We start from the raw sequence: 15,160 nt of genomic DNA, 5'->3' as shown, positions 1-15,160 counted from the left end.
GCTGGAGCTCATTTGCATGTCCTGGCTGGTTCCTGAGCATGTGCAGAGACTATTTCTGTGTAATTTTGAAATGAGTCAGAAAGACATTGAGTCTATGACTAAGGGGATTATAGTTAGAAGTTCCACAACTACAGTGGAGGAAGACCCCAGCTCTTATAAGATATGCATTTTTAAAGCTAACAACCAAATGGAATTAGGATATTAATACTAATATCCAACTTAATTAATTAATTAAGCATGAAGGAGAGAGAATGATGAGGGCTTTGAAAGTCTAGTTTACACACCTAAAAATAAAAAAAAACAACAAGCAGTTTCCAGAGCTACTGTCTGTTGTTATCTTGAGTAGTAAATGCATTTTCAGAAGAGAAGAAAAAATTGTATGAATTGAATGTTATTCCCCTACAGTTTGGAAGGAGTTGGCTAACTATTTATGGTCTTGAGTCTAACAAACATTTGGAGGAAGTAATATTTAGCAGCCTTGAGAATCTCCATTCCAGGCTTGCTCACACACTCACTCAATGCTTCAGTTGACAGATAATCTAACTCCCAACAGATGTAACTTGTGACTTTTATATTCTTTCTAGTTATTAAAGGTTTCTTTCATTTTATTTATTTTTTTCCCCTTTTGTCTTTTCTAAGTAGAAGAATGAAAAGCATGCATGGCAGCCAAAAATCTATGGGGATATTCAAAGTGTTTGAATAACATATGGTGTGTTTGGATATATAAAATAAATCTAAATGTTTGCAAGGAGATTTGTGTTTCACAATTTCAAATGATGCCACAGTTTATTCAAATTCCTCTCACATATATTATCACAGAATAGATATTACATAGTTCAAAAGTTTGCAGAATATGCCTTTCCAAAATAATTAGAAAAGGTATTCCAGTTTTAGAGGAGAATTGCAAGTGGATAACAGATCAACCATGAAATACCAGGTTGTCCAGCCAGGTAGGAAAATTTCCAGTTTTGCAAAGAATGCATCATGACATTCGTGACTTTTTTTGTAACAGAGAATAATTTTTCTGTTCAGACAAATGCTGAAAGTTCTGTACCAGGATTCCCTGAACCCACTGCGGTACAGCAGAGACTCACCAAGGTACAACAAAGGGCACCCACAGAGAGGCAATGGACAGTGGTAGCACTATGGGAAGGTATGCCCATGCTGGGGGCTAACTGGGCAGACAATGTGCAGAATTTAGTGGATAAGGCAAATCTCAGTTAGTCTCTCTCTAAGGGACTCTCTCTCTAAGTCTTATTAAGTCTTCCTAAAAGACTAAAATTCTCCTTAGTTATTATCAAAAGGCACAAGATACAGAAGAGTATTCCACGGCTTCCTAGCTGGCACAGTGGTTAAGAATCCGCCTACCAATGCAGGGGACATGGATTCGATCCCTGCTCCAGGAAGATCCCACATGCCGCGGAGCATCTAAGCCCGTGAGCCACAACTATTGAGCCCATGTGCTGCAACTACTGAAGCCCACGCGCCTAGAGCCCGTGCTCCACAAGAGAAGCCACGGCAATGAGAAGCCCGTGCACCACAACGAAGAGTAGCCCCCACTCACCGCAACTAAAAGAAAGCCTGCGCACAGCAAAAAAGACCCAACACAGCCAATAAAATAAATAAATAAATAAATAAATAAACAAACAAATAAATTTATTAAAAAAAACAAAAAAAAAGAGTATTCCAAAGAAATTATGAAGTAAGTTATCAGAGAAGACAGCTAAAGACTTTACCTTATTTCAGTCCTTAGTAAGGGGTCCATGAATTCTCAAGTGTATATGGATTAGGTTAAAAGACTCATGCGAGCATGAGTCAAAAATTATCCGCACTCTGGCTGTAGAATTTTAAAAGTTTTAATATAACCAGAGTGCAGATAATTTTGACTCACCCTTGTATATATACACTCATTATATATAATTATTTAATTATCTCATTAAATAAATATATTTAATTATTGATGATATAGACACAAATACAGATTTAATTATTCATTAAGCTCCATTGAGGTTTCAGCCATTTCCAATGGATCTTTTTATTGCTATTGTGGTCTAGATACAAATCACGTCAAGGTATTTTAAATTAGATACTTGGACCAGAACCAGGAGGTGGTGGTGGTATGTAAAGTGTGCCAATGACAACTGCAATCATGATGACTCTGGGGCCAAGAGTGGGAATTTCTGACAAGTATAGTCCTTCAAATGATACCATTTATTACAACTAAACAACAGCTAATGCTTTTACCTTTATGACATGTTATTCTGTGAGATTATGAGAAACAATGAGAAACAATGCCCTGTCTATCTCCTTGGAAAGATTTTTTTTTTAAATTTCATTTATTTATTTTTTGACCACGCTGAACAGCATGCATGATCTTAGTTCCCCGACCAGGAATCAAACCTGTGCCCCCTGCAGTGGAAGCTCAGAGTCTTAACCACTGGACCACCAGGGAAGTCTCAAGATATTTTGTATTAGTAATAGTTTTAAGTTATTGTAAACCAAGAGTAATTTCATCATTTGGAAAGTTTCACATGTGTGCATAAAATATCTTTCCCATTTTCTAAAACCTGCCTATCTCCTTTTAGCCATTTTATGATAGGTAATTATTCTCTTTCCTTTTATTCTTTAGACATTAATACACCGTTGGCAATTGCTGGGTCATCTTGGCTTACTGTTTTAAGCATGTTTATTTCTATGATATTTTTTAATAAATCAGTATCTCCTGCTATTAATTGTTTCTGTTGTTTCCTAAATTTCCTAGATTTTATTCACATTACTTTTATAACGAGAGTTCTTACTCTTCAATTGCATCCCTTGATCGTTGCCAAAAGAGGCATCACATTCTCTGACCCTCATCAGATTAATTTGGCAGTAGGTTTTTCAGTTCCCACATCCTAGACAAACTTTGTGATATGCTCATATAGTTTGAATTTTCAAAAAATAATGGAAGGGAACACATTGTTTTTAAATATAATTTTAATTTTATGTATTGAATATAATTCCACCTTGAACAATTAGTTTTAATGTTAATTTCTCCTTCTCTGTAATTCGGGAAACAATTATAAATTGTATTTTCTATAAGCTCAATTGACATATAATTTACTAGTTTTGTTTTATTTTTTGAAAAGCTTAAACAGATTTTTATTTTACCAAAATATTCACCAATTACTAATTTAATTGACCAAACTAAAAAAGTCCATTTAAAAATATTTTAATGACTATTAAAGTAATATTTTTTTCTCCTCATTGAAAATCTCCGATATTCTTTTTTCCTGGTTCACAGTTTAGTACTATGTTGTATTCCAACATGTTTTTTCTTAATGTGTTAACACGTAGATCATACTAGGTTGACAATTTCAAAATTTTCTAAGTGATTTCATTAAGATAAATTTATTGTTACAAAACATTTTATTTTGACACAATTTTTTAAATCAACCAACAGCACTAGAATTTAACTTTGTTTTCTCTTTTAATATATAACATAATACCATAAATAGCAAAATATATTACCAGTTTATTGGATATGATGTCAATTTATATTTCTCATATTTTAATTTACTTTAAACTGATTTATAGTAAACCTTTTTAACTGTTTTTCTTTTATGTATCATATACATTTGATAATATCTAATAACAATTTAAATGCTATTATCTAAAATGTTCATTTTATATTTCATTTTCATTATATTAAAGTCATTTTGGATTTAACTTTTGTTTAAATGGTTAAATTTCCAAGGTGTGTGTGTTCCGAGGTTCACTTTTTCATTGTCCTGTCCCAAAGAAGCTATGCATTACCAAATCCCAGTATCATTTAATACAACACTTTTTTCTATTATTTTATTTGCAAGTCCATGATATGCTAAAGTCAAAAACTTTAGGAAATGGAAAAATATGACTTCCAATTATTGTTAAATTTAATTAGCTATGTATAAGTGGACTTATTTTAAGATTCTCTTTCATATAAAATAATAATTCTTGAGAAATCACTATTGATTAAAAAACTATATCATCTTCCTATTTCCAGTTGATATAATGATAAACCGAAGCTGAGTCCCAAGTACGAAAAGTATGAACTCATACAGATTTGTTTTAGTTTTTGATTGTTTTTAAATAAGTGTTGTTTTATGGAATATTTAAACACTGTATTTTTCCATTGTCTTCCAGCTTCATTTGCATATGTTTCCCTGTTTGTCCCTTATGTTTGTAAATGTTGCTCTTGTAGACTGCCAATTTGGCTGTATATAATACCTGTTTTTTATTTATGTGTAAATGACATGCAACTGTGAATTACAAGACTGCAGGAATGGAATAATAATGAACTCGTTTGCAGTGAAGTGGACTCATTATCTTGCCAGCTGCTGATATTTTCCCATCCAGGACTCTTCTTGGCAAACAGGGTCCCAGAGGAAAATCTTTTGTCTGGCTAAAGAAAATCATCCTTTGCTTTAAAAGTCTTTTCAAGATCTGGTATTCATTGCTTTAATAATAATAATAATAATAATTTTAAAATCCCATACTTATTTTTCCAGTGGCAGCTGGTTCTCTAATGGATTCTATAATCTGTACATACATCCCTCAATATACTTATGATGATATTGCTTAATTTTAAGTTAAATATGGCATACGAATTACATGCGAAACATAAATTCCCAAGACGTGCACATAAGTTTGCAGTATAAACTATCGATTTAACTTTAGAATATAATAAATGGTGTAATGTATTGGTAAATTTAGATCTTATATGGATATATTGTATACACACATATGGACACATGTACCTTCTTGGATATATGCTGACACTGCAAAAATCATTGCAACCTACATTGAGTAGGTTTTTTTGCAGAGTTCTGATTCTGTAAGTGTTAGAGAATACTGATTTTAAAACCTCTACATAAGAAATACTTGCTGAAGAATGAAACAAATATGCTAATAACACCATGTAAATAACTCAACTTCTTTTCTTTTATATTTAATTTCAATATGTATGTTCTTGAACACACTTGACATTATATTAAGTAAGCTCTGCCTTCAATTTTCAATAGTCTAGAGGAAAAATAAATGTGGGGGGGGCTTTCATATTTCTTTATTCTCTGTATAACCCCATTATTATCAACAACACAAGCTGCTATTATGTGGCATGTTAAACTCTTTTATTCCTCAAAATTCTTTCCAAAATAAATGTGCCACCTACACTATAAAATATTTTTGAATACATTAAAAAGATGTGTTTATAGCAAAGTGTCTCTGCTCTTCTATTTTGTATCAACCTTATATAACGTCATTCTGGTTCTTTCTAGTCCTTTTTCTCACTTGGCACAGTGCTCTGTAATATCTAAGGAAATAAGTTCTTTTAAAAAATAAAAATAAGAGTTTCAAAAATTTTTCTATCTTTAGATAAACATAGATGCCAATATTTTGAAAGATTGCTGGCATATATGAAAAAATAATAGAGTAGTTGCTGTAGAGAATGGAAAGTTGTTTAAATTTGACCTGGTACACACTAAGAAGTTTTTTCTTAAATTCACTGGCTTTGGTGGGAAATACTGTCATGCATTTAACACACCTCAAAATACTATTTGGAGAAAGGCAAAGAGTATTAGAAAGAGTGTCAACCATTTTTAATTGTTATTAATACATCATAGCATGGTCGATTACATACAATTCAATTAAATACTCACTTTTTCATGTTACAAGTATTTATCTCAGAATATGTCCATAAAACACTTAGATTACAAATCAAAAGCAGGTGCATTTGTTTCTCTGTTTGTTGGCTGCACAATACATAGCATCTTGCTATTTTAGATACCTGATGATTACATTTTAATGCCACCCACTATTTGAGTCCTATGAGCCAATTTCCAAACAGGGTCTGAGTGAAGGAAAAATATAAGCAGTGGTAGAAAGGGCTGGTACCAATGAATGATATGTCAAGTCTATTTCACACATATCATTTGCTGTCTTGTGTCTTACCAAAAAAAAAGAAGCAAAAAACAAAACAAAACAAAAAACCAAAAAACGGACTGATTCCCTAGGAGAATAAAATAAACGTACACAGAGCATGCACATTTGCTCCATAAGATGCAAACTATTTTTAAATAATTAGCTCAGACCATCAGGCAGCGTGGTGTGAGCAGTACCTGTGGGCGTGCCAGTTGTAAGAGGCCTGGGACAATCTGCAGGAGATAATTCAGCAGTAGGAGCATCTGGCTCCTTGGCAAGCTCTTCAGGCATTTTTCTTGGCACCAGTTAGTTACCTCTAGGTCAATCACGTGATGATACATTTCAAAAGCTCTACAGATTATTTGGCTAACATTTAACCTGTGCTGATCCCTTTTTAACTTTTCAATCAATATTGGCTATATTAGATCAAATGCTGTGTGTGTGTGTGTGTGTGTATTTGTGTGTTTGTGTGTGTAGGTGACAAAGTTTTATTAATAATCTGAAATGTGAAAAATATTTGGCGATCATATTACTATAGAAAACTTCCCCAACTCTATAACTCTATGAAACACTATTCCAGGTAATGATATAACAGATATGTTAAAAAAAAAAAGGTTTGATTAAATAATGTAACATTGAACATCTGTTATGTAACAAATACAATGTTGAAGTCTCCCACTACCAAACATAAATAGGAAAAAGCTAAACAAACAAATAAACAACAACAACAACAACAACACAGTAGAAGACCACGGTCTGGATTCCTGAATGATCTATGGTTTCTATCATTTGATATTATAATTGATTGAACAGAGCTAGGTTAAATTAGTTTAGTTGTGAGACTGTCCAAATGGAATAAAGTAACTATTGGAACAGATGAATTATGTCAGTTACACAGGCATGGTTAATTTTCTTACAAAGCTTTTCAAAGATCCATCCTTTACACAAGATATAAAATTCTATGTTTTTACACAGAAGTGCTAATTTCAATCTTTGCAGAAAGAGTTAGCTGTTTGGAGATTATCTTTAAAAATTATGATTAAGCATTTGACACTCAACAAATTTCACCATAGTTTATATTCATAGTCATATGTACTTATGCTCATAAATATATGTCTATGTGAATATGTGTGTATTTCAGTATGTGTATGTGAATTAGATTAAATTTTAGGCCTTTCTTTACTCCACTCTGTCCCCATGAACACTGCCTTGAAGTCACCCCACCAAAGGTGTAACTTCCTTCTTCAGTCCCTGACTTGCTTTGGCCAAAGGGATGTTTGCAAACCTAGTGCAAGTAGGAATTTGAAATATGCTTGTACAGGGAACTCTCCTTCTTGCTCTGTGGTCATTGCCATACAAAGAGCTTCTCCCGTACAGCAAGTGAAATGTACTGAGTCAGTCCATAATCACACAGCCAATCCCAGGCCAACAGAGCATAGACTCCCCAGCCAACACAAGCATCCATGAGTAGAAAATCCTCATTGTTGTAGCCACTGAAAGCCTTTGTCACAGCTGCTGACCCATGCAATGAACTTTACATTTTCAACACATTTTTTTATGCTTAGAAGCATTGTTGAATACACTTAAACTTAAACCAATATAGTTAAAACTCCCTGATAGATTTTATTAACATAATTTCTATGTAACAATTTACATAATATTTCTATATGCTTGGGGATGGGAAAGACCTTCTTTATCAGGAAAGGAAAAATGTAAGCCATACAGGGAAAGATAAACTTTAAACCATAAGAGAAAAAAGAAAAGTAAATGTCTGCAGAAAATTTTCTTATGATATAAGGATCACAGAAAAACAAGTGGATTAAAATAAGCGTAATATGCATAAAAATCACACATAAAGAGAAAATAATACATATGAAATTGTAAAACAATATTCCATTAACTTTTACAAATAATTAAGAACAAGTCAATGAAAATTAAGAAAGACTGAAAAAGCAGTTTATGAGAAAGGCAATACAAATGGTCAAAGAAAAATGAAATTACAACTGGACTTCACTAAAAGACAGAGATATATGGCTTGTTTCACCTTCAAAAGCAAATATCATTGGTAACATTTTTGATGGTAAACATGGGGGACTAAGCTGTTCACAGTGTGAAAGGTTGCAAACTTTCTGAAATGGTATGACATGATTAAATAAAGAAAAAATACAGACATGATTTTCCTTCACAATACCATTCTATCTTGCTGAAATTTTATACATATATGTATATTGCAAGACAAAAGATGAAATAGAGGATAAATTTCTACTTCACATAAAGTGAGTGGTCTCAAGAATTATTACGCCAGTATCAATTGTTCTTGCCCTTGCAAATTTCATCACTCAAATCCTATTCATTTTGCAAATCCTAGTACCAATGGAGTTGCTTCAATCCCATTTCCATCTTACATTATTCATTTACTTCAGCCTCTTCTCTTTTTTCAAAAATTTTTTGCTCATGTTATCAGAAACACCAAGTTCAGCACTGAATAGTTTTCTCATCAATATGATCACCATTTCATCTCTTAAATTGTGAAAATCTTGAGGGTTGTGGTTGCTTTTACATCATTTCCCCAACCAATTCAGAACAAAGACTATAGACAGGTATAGCAAAGGCACTTGGAAATATTTTCTGATGATTATATGATTTACTTGTATGGCTACTCAAATTATTCAAGAAGCTCTTTAAGAGATTACTATTAATGAATTTCTCAATTTTTCCTTCAACATCATGTTAAAACACTCTTGAAACTGAAAATAAAATAGGAATATAAAATTTAAAAATCTAACTATCTCCAATGGATTATCAAGTTAAGTTCTAGGACTACAGACAAGAAATATATAAACTCTAAGACAACGTCATTTTCATTACGGTAATTTTTATTTCTTTCTCATTTTCCAAGTCAAAGGAGCCTCTTTGACCATCAATTCTTTAGCATTTAAAAATACTACATGAAAATTTCCTCTGAGCTCTATTTATCCCAACAGTGATGCTACTTTAAAAGAGATGCTAAAGAAGGAAATAAGACCTTCCTCCTTACACTAAAAAAGATCATTGTATTACCTCCACTAACAGTGGACGGTAACCCACATTACAACTGTAAACACCTGCTTCTTAACATCTTGCTTATGCAGCTTGTATATTTTCATCAATTCCTCTTTTACTGAATTAGAAGGGAATGAATCAAGGTGCACACTCTTTGTACTGCCCTTCCCACATTGTTCAAGATGTACACCTTGCTCTCCCTTGCCTAATAATGGCAAAAAAAATCCCAATAATTAATACTGAACATTTACAGAACACATTCTATGAGTCCAAAAGAGAAAACACAAACATTAATTCATTTAATTATCATAACAAGCTTATGAGGTTGGTTCTATTTACTATACTGTTCTACAGGTAAGAAAGTTGGGATATGATGAGGTTCAATGTATATCCAAGTTATAGTCAATCAGTTAAGTAACCAGAAGTTTTACCAAACCCATATAATCCCAAGTTCAACTGACTTCTAAAACTTTGCTGTCAGAATACCTTCCCCTCACTCCAACCCTAGTAATCTTAAGGAAAATTAAAATATGCACATACACACACAAACCCATGTCTACATGTGAATAGTCAAACAAAACAACAAAACAACCCAAACCATGATTGCAAATCCTTTAGACATATTATATTTAAATTCCTAACAGTGGGACTTCCTAGGTGGCACAGTGGGTAAGAATTCGCCTGCCAATGCAAGGGACACGGGTTTGATCCCTGCCCCAGGAAGATACCACATGCCGTGGAGCAACTAAGCCCATGTGCCACAACTATTGAACCTGCACTCTAGAGCCCGTGAGCCACAACTATTAAGCCCATGTGCCACAACTACTGAAGCCCACACACCTAGAGCCCGTGCTCTGCAACAAGAGGCCGCTGCAATGAGAAGCCCGCGCACCACAATGAAGTGTAGCCCCCGCTGGATGCAACTAGAGAAAGCCCGTGTGCAGCAAAGAAGACTGAACACAGCCAACTAAATAAATAAATAAATAAATAAATAAAATTTATAAAAGAAAAAAAAAAAAATTCCTAACAGTGTTCCTAACTTTGGAAACACATTAGATTCACCTCAGGAACTTTGAGGAAATAATCACAGGCCAGAAAAGAACGCCTAAAATACCTTTGAGCTGTACAGCCAGGGTTGAGAATGTTCATGTAATACAGAGACTCCATTGATGCCACAGTATTTTTTTCTAGTAAAAACTTGCTGAACAGAGTTTTATTCTGTTAAATAAAAGTTATTTGATCTATAATCTAAAAGGGTTTGTCTCCTTTTCTAATTGGACTCATTATCCTGTCGTTCAATTAGCCGACCTTCCTATTCTAAGGGGAGCCATCTTGAATGGGAGCTGTTCTCTTTGCTGGGACTGTCAGAATCTTCCGATCAAGGGCCCCCTATGCTTCACAACCTTTTATCTTAATCCACTTTTTCTCACCTGGCTTGGCATCAAGCATGCTGGAGCCTTACTCCTTCCTTGTGCAGTGTTTTACAGACCTATGTGTTAATTATCATCTTTTTCCTCAGCTAAGACTGGTGCTAATGGATTGCCCAGAACTACACTGAGACTCAAACGTCGCTTTATTCAGCCCCATGTTATTTACAAGTAATTCAAATTCCCTCCAGGAAAGCATCCAGTGTTCCTCACTGCCCCTGCCCTGCTGATCTCCAAAATCTACTGTGTAAGAGAAACTTCACAAGTATTTGGTGAACAAATGATAAAAATTACACATTTTTTGGATTTCATTACTTTTTCATGTTCACCCTCAACTGTCCTGTTCAGACATAACCCATTTTTAATAATATTTAGGATTACTAGCTCAGGTTGGGATTGAGAGTGCAATGTGCCTTAAGAATGCATTATAAGTGCCATCGCAGGGGCTTTGTTTTACAAATCTTTTTTTTTTCAGTGTACCTGCAAAAACGTAGAAAATGAGTGCACTCTGTAGATTAGGGCAGACCGGTATTCTTCCTAAAGCTTAAAAAAAAAGTTCTACTTCATCATCAGTATTGATTCCTCAAGTTTAAATATTGTTTCCTTTCATCCCCATTTAAGGATTCTATTTTCTTTCTCTTTAATTGATTGTATCGGATCTTCTTCAACTTCTCTTTGTTCTTTTAAAAACACAAATGGCATACCATGTCCTATTAAGGCCTGTTCAATATTGACTGTAGTATCTTTTCCAAATTGTTTATGTCATGCCTATCAAATTTTGATTCAAATTCAAGTTATTTAAAATATTTTTATTTAATTCTTTTCCTTCTTCCCCTCCTCTCCCTGCCTTGCCCCTTTCGAACCCAATCTTTGAATATTTATTAAGGCATTCATTTACTGAAATAATATTTATTTAAGGATGTAAGGCACTGCAGTATGTGACAGCAATGCAACTATAATATAAAGTGTGAAGGGATGAAAGAGAGAAAGAAAAAGCACCAGGTAAGATAAGAGTAAAATAAATGATTTTTGCTTTTGTTCCCATTCTTTGAACAGCTTTCATCCTTTTAAAACTTCACCCTGATGCAAATGACAATTTAATATATATCGTATGGCCTTGACTGCCGCTCTTGCCTGTAAACTTGAAAGTAACATATCCATCTAGGGATAAGCACCAAATCCTCTCTCCTAGCATCAAAATAACTTAAACAACAACAACAACAAAAACAGTGGTACTGTATGACATCATTTACATGTGGAATCTAAAAAATGAAACATACTAGTGAATATAACAAAAAAGAAACAGACTCACAGATATAGAGAATAAACTAGCAGTTACCAGTGGGGAGAAGAAAGGAGGGAGGGGCAAGATAGGGATAGAGGCTTAAGAGGAACAAACTATGAGGTCTAAAATAAATAAGCTACAAGAATATATTGCACAGTATGGGAAATATAGCCAACATTTTATAATAACTATAAATGGGGTATAACCTTTAAAAATTGTGAATCACTGTGTTGTACACCTGAAACATATTGTACATCAACTACACCTCAATTAAAAAGAATCAAAATAAATAAATTTTAAAAAAGAAAAGAAAAATCAGTACTAGCACTACCCTGGGCTGTATATGTCCCCAGAACATATCTTTATATTTTGTACAATATGAGAGGACTTACTTCATCACAAGTAAATTTAAAATTTATTTCATGATTTGCTACAATCAGCAAGAAGTGCATTTCTCCCCTTTTCCTTCCATCAGTTCTACTGGCTAAAGTAGAATAAATCTTTCTCTTCTTGTTTCTTGTTCCTGCACCTGCTCAGCTAGCACTCCAGCCTGTAAGTGGTCATTTATATTAGATGAAGATAAAATCAAATGGCTGCCAATTGAAATTATTAATGTATCTCTTCATGACCTGTGGATAAAAGAGCAAATGACTTATCTAATTAACTTTCTAGAGCTAACCCCTGGACTGCCGGTGGTGCTTTCCCCAAGGTAGTTTTCTCTTGTTTTAGTTTTTTCTTTTTAGATAATTACTGGTGAATGTAAAATCTCCAACTATCTCAATTAGCATAGAATGCTGGGATTTCTTTTTAAGCCCTCCGTTGCCTCAGGTACCTCAGCTGAGTAACATTTAATAATACCTATAGGATATAATTTCTCCCCTAGAGTTGAATGGCCCTGTACTTCTTTCTCTCTTAAACTCCCATTCATACTCCCTTTCTCTAGTGTTTGTATTTTCTTTCTTTTAAAAACTTCTCTTCCCCCCTATTTAGTGTCCAGTCTAATCCTGTCTCTTTCAGGTTTTCTTGCTGTTCTCACTTTCACCTCTCCTTTACCTTTTCTGTATCTCTTTTCCTTTTCTTTTTCCTCCCTTTTATCATTCTTTATTATTTTCTTTCATTTTGTTTCTAAGTCTACCTTGTTTTCCTCCCCAATTTTTTTTTTAAACCATTCAGATTTCTCTTTTCTCCGAGACCATTCAGATTTTTTTCTTTCAGCCCGTCATGCTATTTTTATTGTTGTCTCTTTCTCTTCATATCAGTGTGACCTCTGGCTCCTTCACTGGCCGTTTGCCTTCTTTCTTCCTCTTCTCATCCTTTTGTGCTCAGATTCTCTCATTTCTCTGAACTCTCCTTCTTTTTTCATCTTCCCTTCTCCCAAAATATACCTACTCCAGTTTCCTCTTCTGCTGTTGTTGAGTGGCTTATATAAGGGTTGTTCATAGACAGAGAATTGTTAATACTTTAAAATATATAATTAGATACACAGTCCATACCTCTAGGATTTTGATAGATACTAACGGGGGAAAAGACAATCTAAATTATGAAATGTACATAGATTGAAACAAGAGCAAATAAACAATATATGTGGAAAAGAAATGCTCCACAAAGTCACAAATAATCCTTCCCCAAATGCTCCAATGGCATAAGTTGGTTTTTGGGAGGGTCCTACTGAGAGTCTTTGAGATGATCAGTTTTAAGGTAACTATACAATAGGATGAACTTGTTAAAAAGTTACAGAGCCAACACATAAATATCCTGCTTACTAAAATGAAAACTGATATTCATTTTCTTAATTGACTGATTAATAGCAAGTAGCATGTTATAGGAACACTGTAACACTTGTATATACAGAGGCGTGCATTAGTACAGCCCAGTAGCTGTTAAATTTTTTTTAAGAACTTTTATTGAGATACAATTGACATACAATAAACTGCATATCAGTAGCTGTTAAATATCGAATAGTTCTGGGCTGGTTGACAAATTGTCATTACTCTCTGAGTGAGTTGTCACCTCCCCAGCCAGCATGGACACCCCCATACCTTCCTATCAGCCAGCAACTGAAGGACTGATGCCTGGATGAGTAGGAAGTCACTGTTTATCTGCTTCAGTGCCCATGTTAAGTGTTTATTCCAGATCTGCTGCTATTTCGAATCTTACCCTAGACAACCAAAACTAAAACAGAATGGTGTCTTTTAAACTCACAATCCGTTGTATGCAATTAGTATGTATTGTATCCGAGTTATACACAAGTTATGTGCAAGCCCAGAGGAAATATTAAGATATAACCTATGCCTTATACTTTCCCCATATGTCACTTCATTTAGTTTTTTGTTTTGTTTCTTTTTTTCATTTTTCAAAAAATTGAAGTATAGCTGATTTACAATGTTGTGTTAGTTTCAGGTGTACAGCAAAATGATTCAGATATATATATATATATATATATTCTTTTTCAGATTCTTTTCCCTTATAGCTTATAGGTTATTACAAAATATTGAGTAGACTTCCTTGTGCTATACAGTTGGTTATTTATTCTATTTTATATATAGTAGTGAGTATATATAGTAGTGTATCTGTTAATCCCAAACGCCTAATTTATCCCTCCCCCCCTTTCCCCTTTGGTAACCATAAGTTTGTTTTCTATGTCTGTGGGTCTATTTCTGTTTTGTATGTAAGTTCATTTGTACGCTTTTTTAGATTCCACATATAAGCGATATCATATACTTGTCTTTCTATGTCAGGCTTACTTCACTTAGTATGATAATCTCTAGGTTCATCCATGGTATCTCATTTAGTTTTGAAAGGAACCTCCAGCCTGGCATAGTTTCCAGCTGAGGGGCCAGGTTGTAGTTGAGCAGGTGTGACTCTGATTGCTGTGGGGGATGCCAGATCCCCTTTGATCCTGCTCTGCTCATTTATATGATTATCTCAGTGGACAATGGACCATGCAATGGCATCCCCAGCCCTTAAATAATGTAAAGTTGCCAGACATTCATTTTACATGTGGATGACTGTCACCAACTGAGCTTAGTTTTCTCAAGGCAATAGGCCATGTAGACATGAAAAAAATGGAAAGATGGAATTTCACCATGCATGTACACACTGTACATTTGGGTACAATAGTTCTTTTTAAAACATGAAAATAAAACCATTGGGTTATAAATGTGAATGTGCACTAATGAACTGCATAAATGAACAGCTTTTAAATAAAAGTTACAAAAATAACAAAAACTAGGTGTCTAAGACAATATTAATTAAATAAACTGGTTTTAAATTTTTCCCACAGAAAATATGATGTCTATTTTTACATATTTTGGTCCTTCATAAAGAGATGCTTATAGAGCACTCATTTGCTGACATTTGTTGTGCATAGACTCGAAATAAATATCTACCCTTCAGTCTGCCATTCACACTTATACAGTCTGTCCTCAAGCCCATTGAGCTCCATACATATACTCTAGCTAAAGCT

The sequence above is a fragment of the Hippopotamus amphibius genome, chromosome 11 (genome assembly GCF_030028045.1).
Source record: "Hippopotamus amphibius kiboko isolate mHipAmp2 chromosome 11, mHipAmp2.hap2, whole genome shotgun sequence".
Taxonomy (NCBI): Eukaryota; Metazoa; Chordata; class Mammalia; order Artiodactyla; family Hippopotamidae; genus Hippopotamus; species Hippopotamus amphibius.
Note: the sequence above shows the minus strand (reverse complement) of the source record.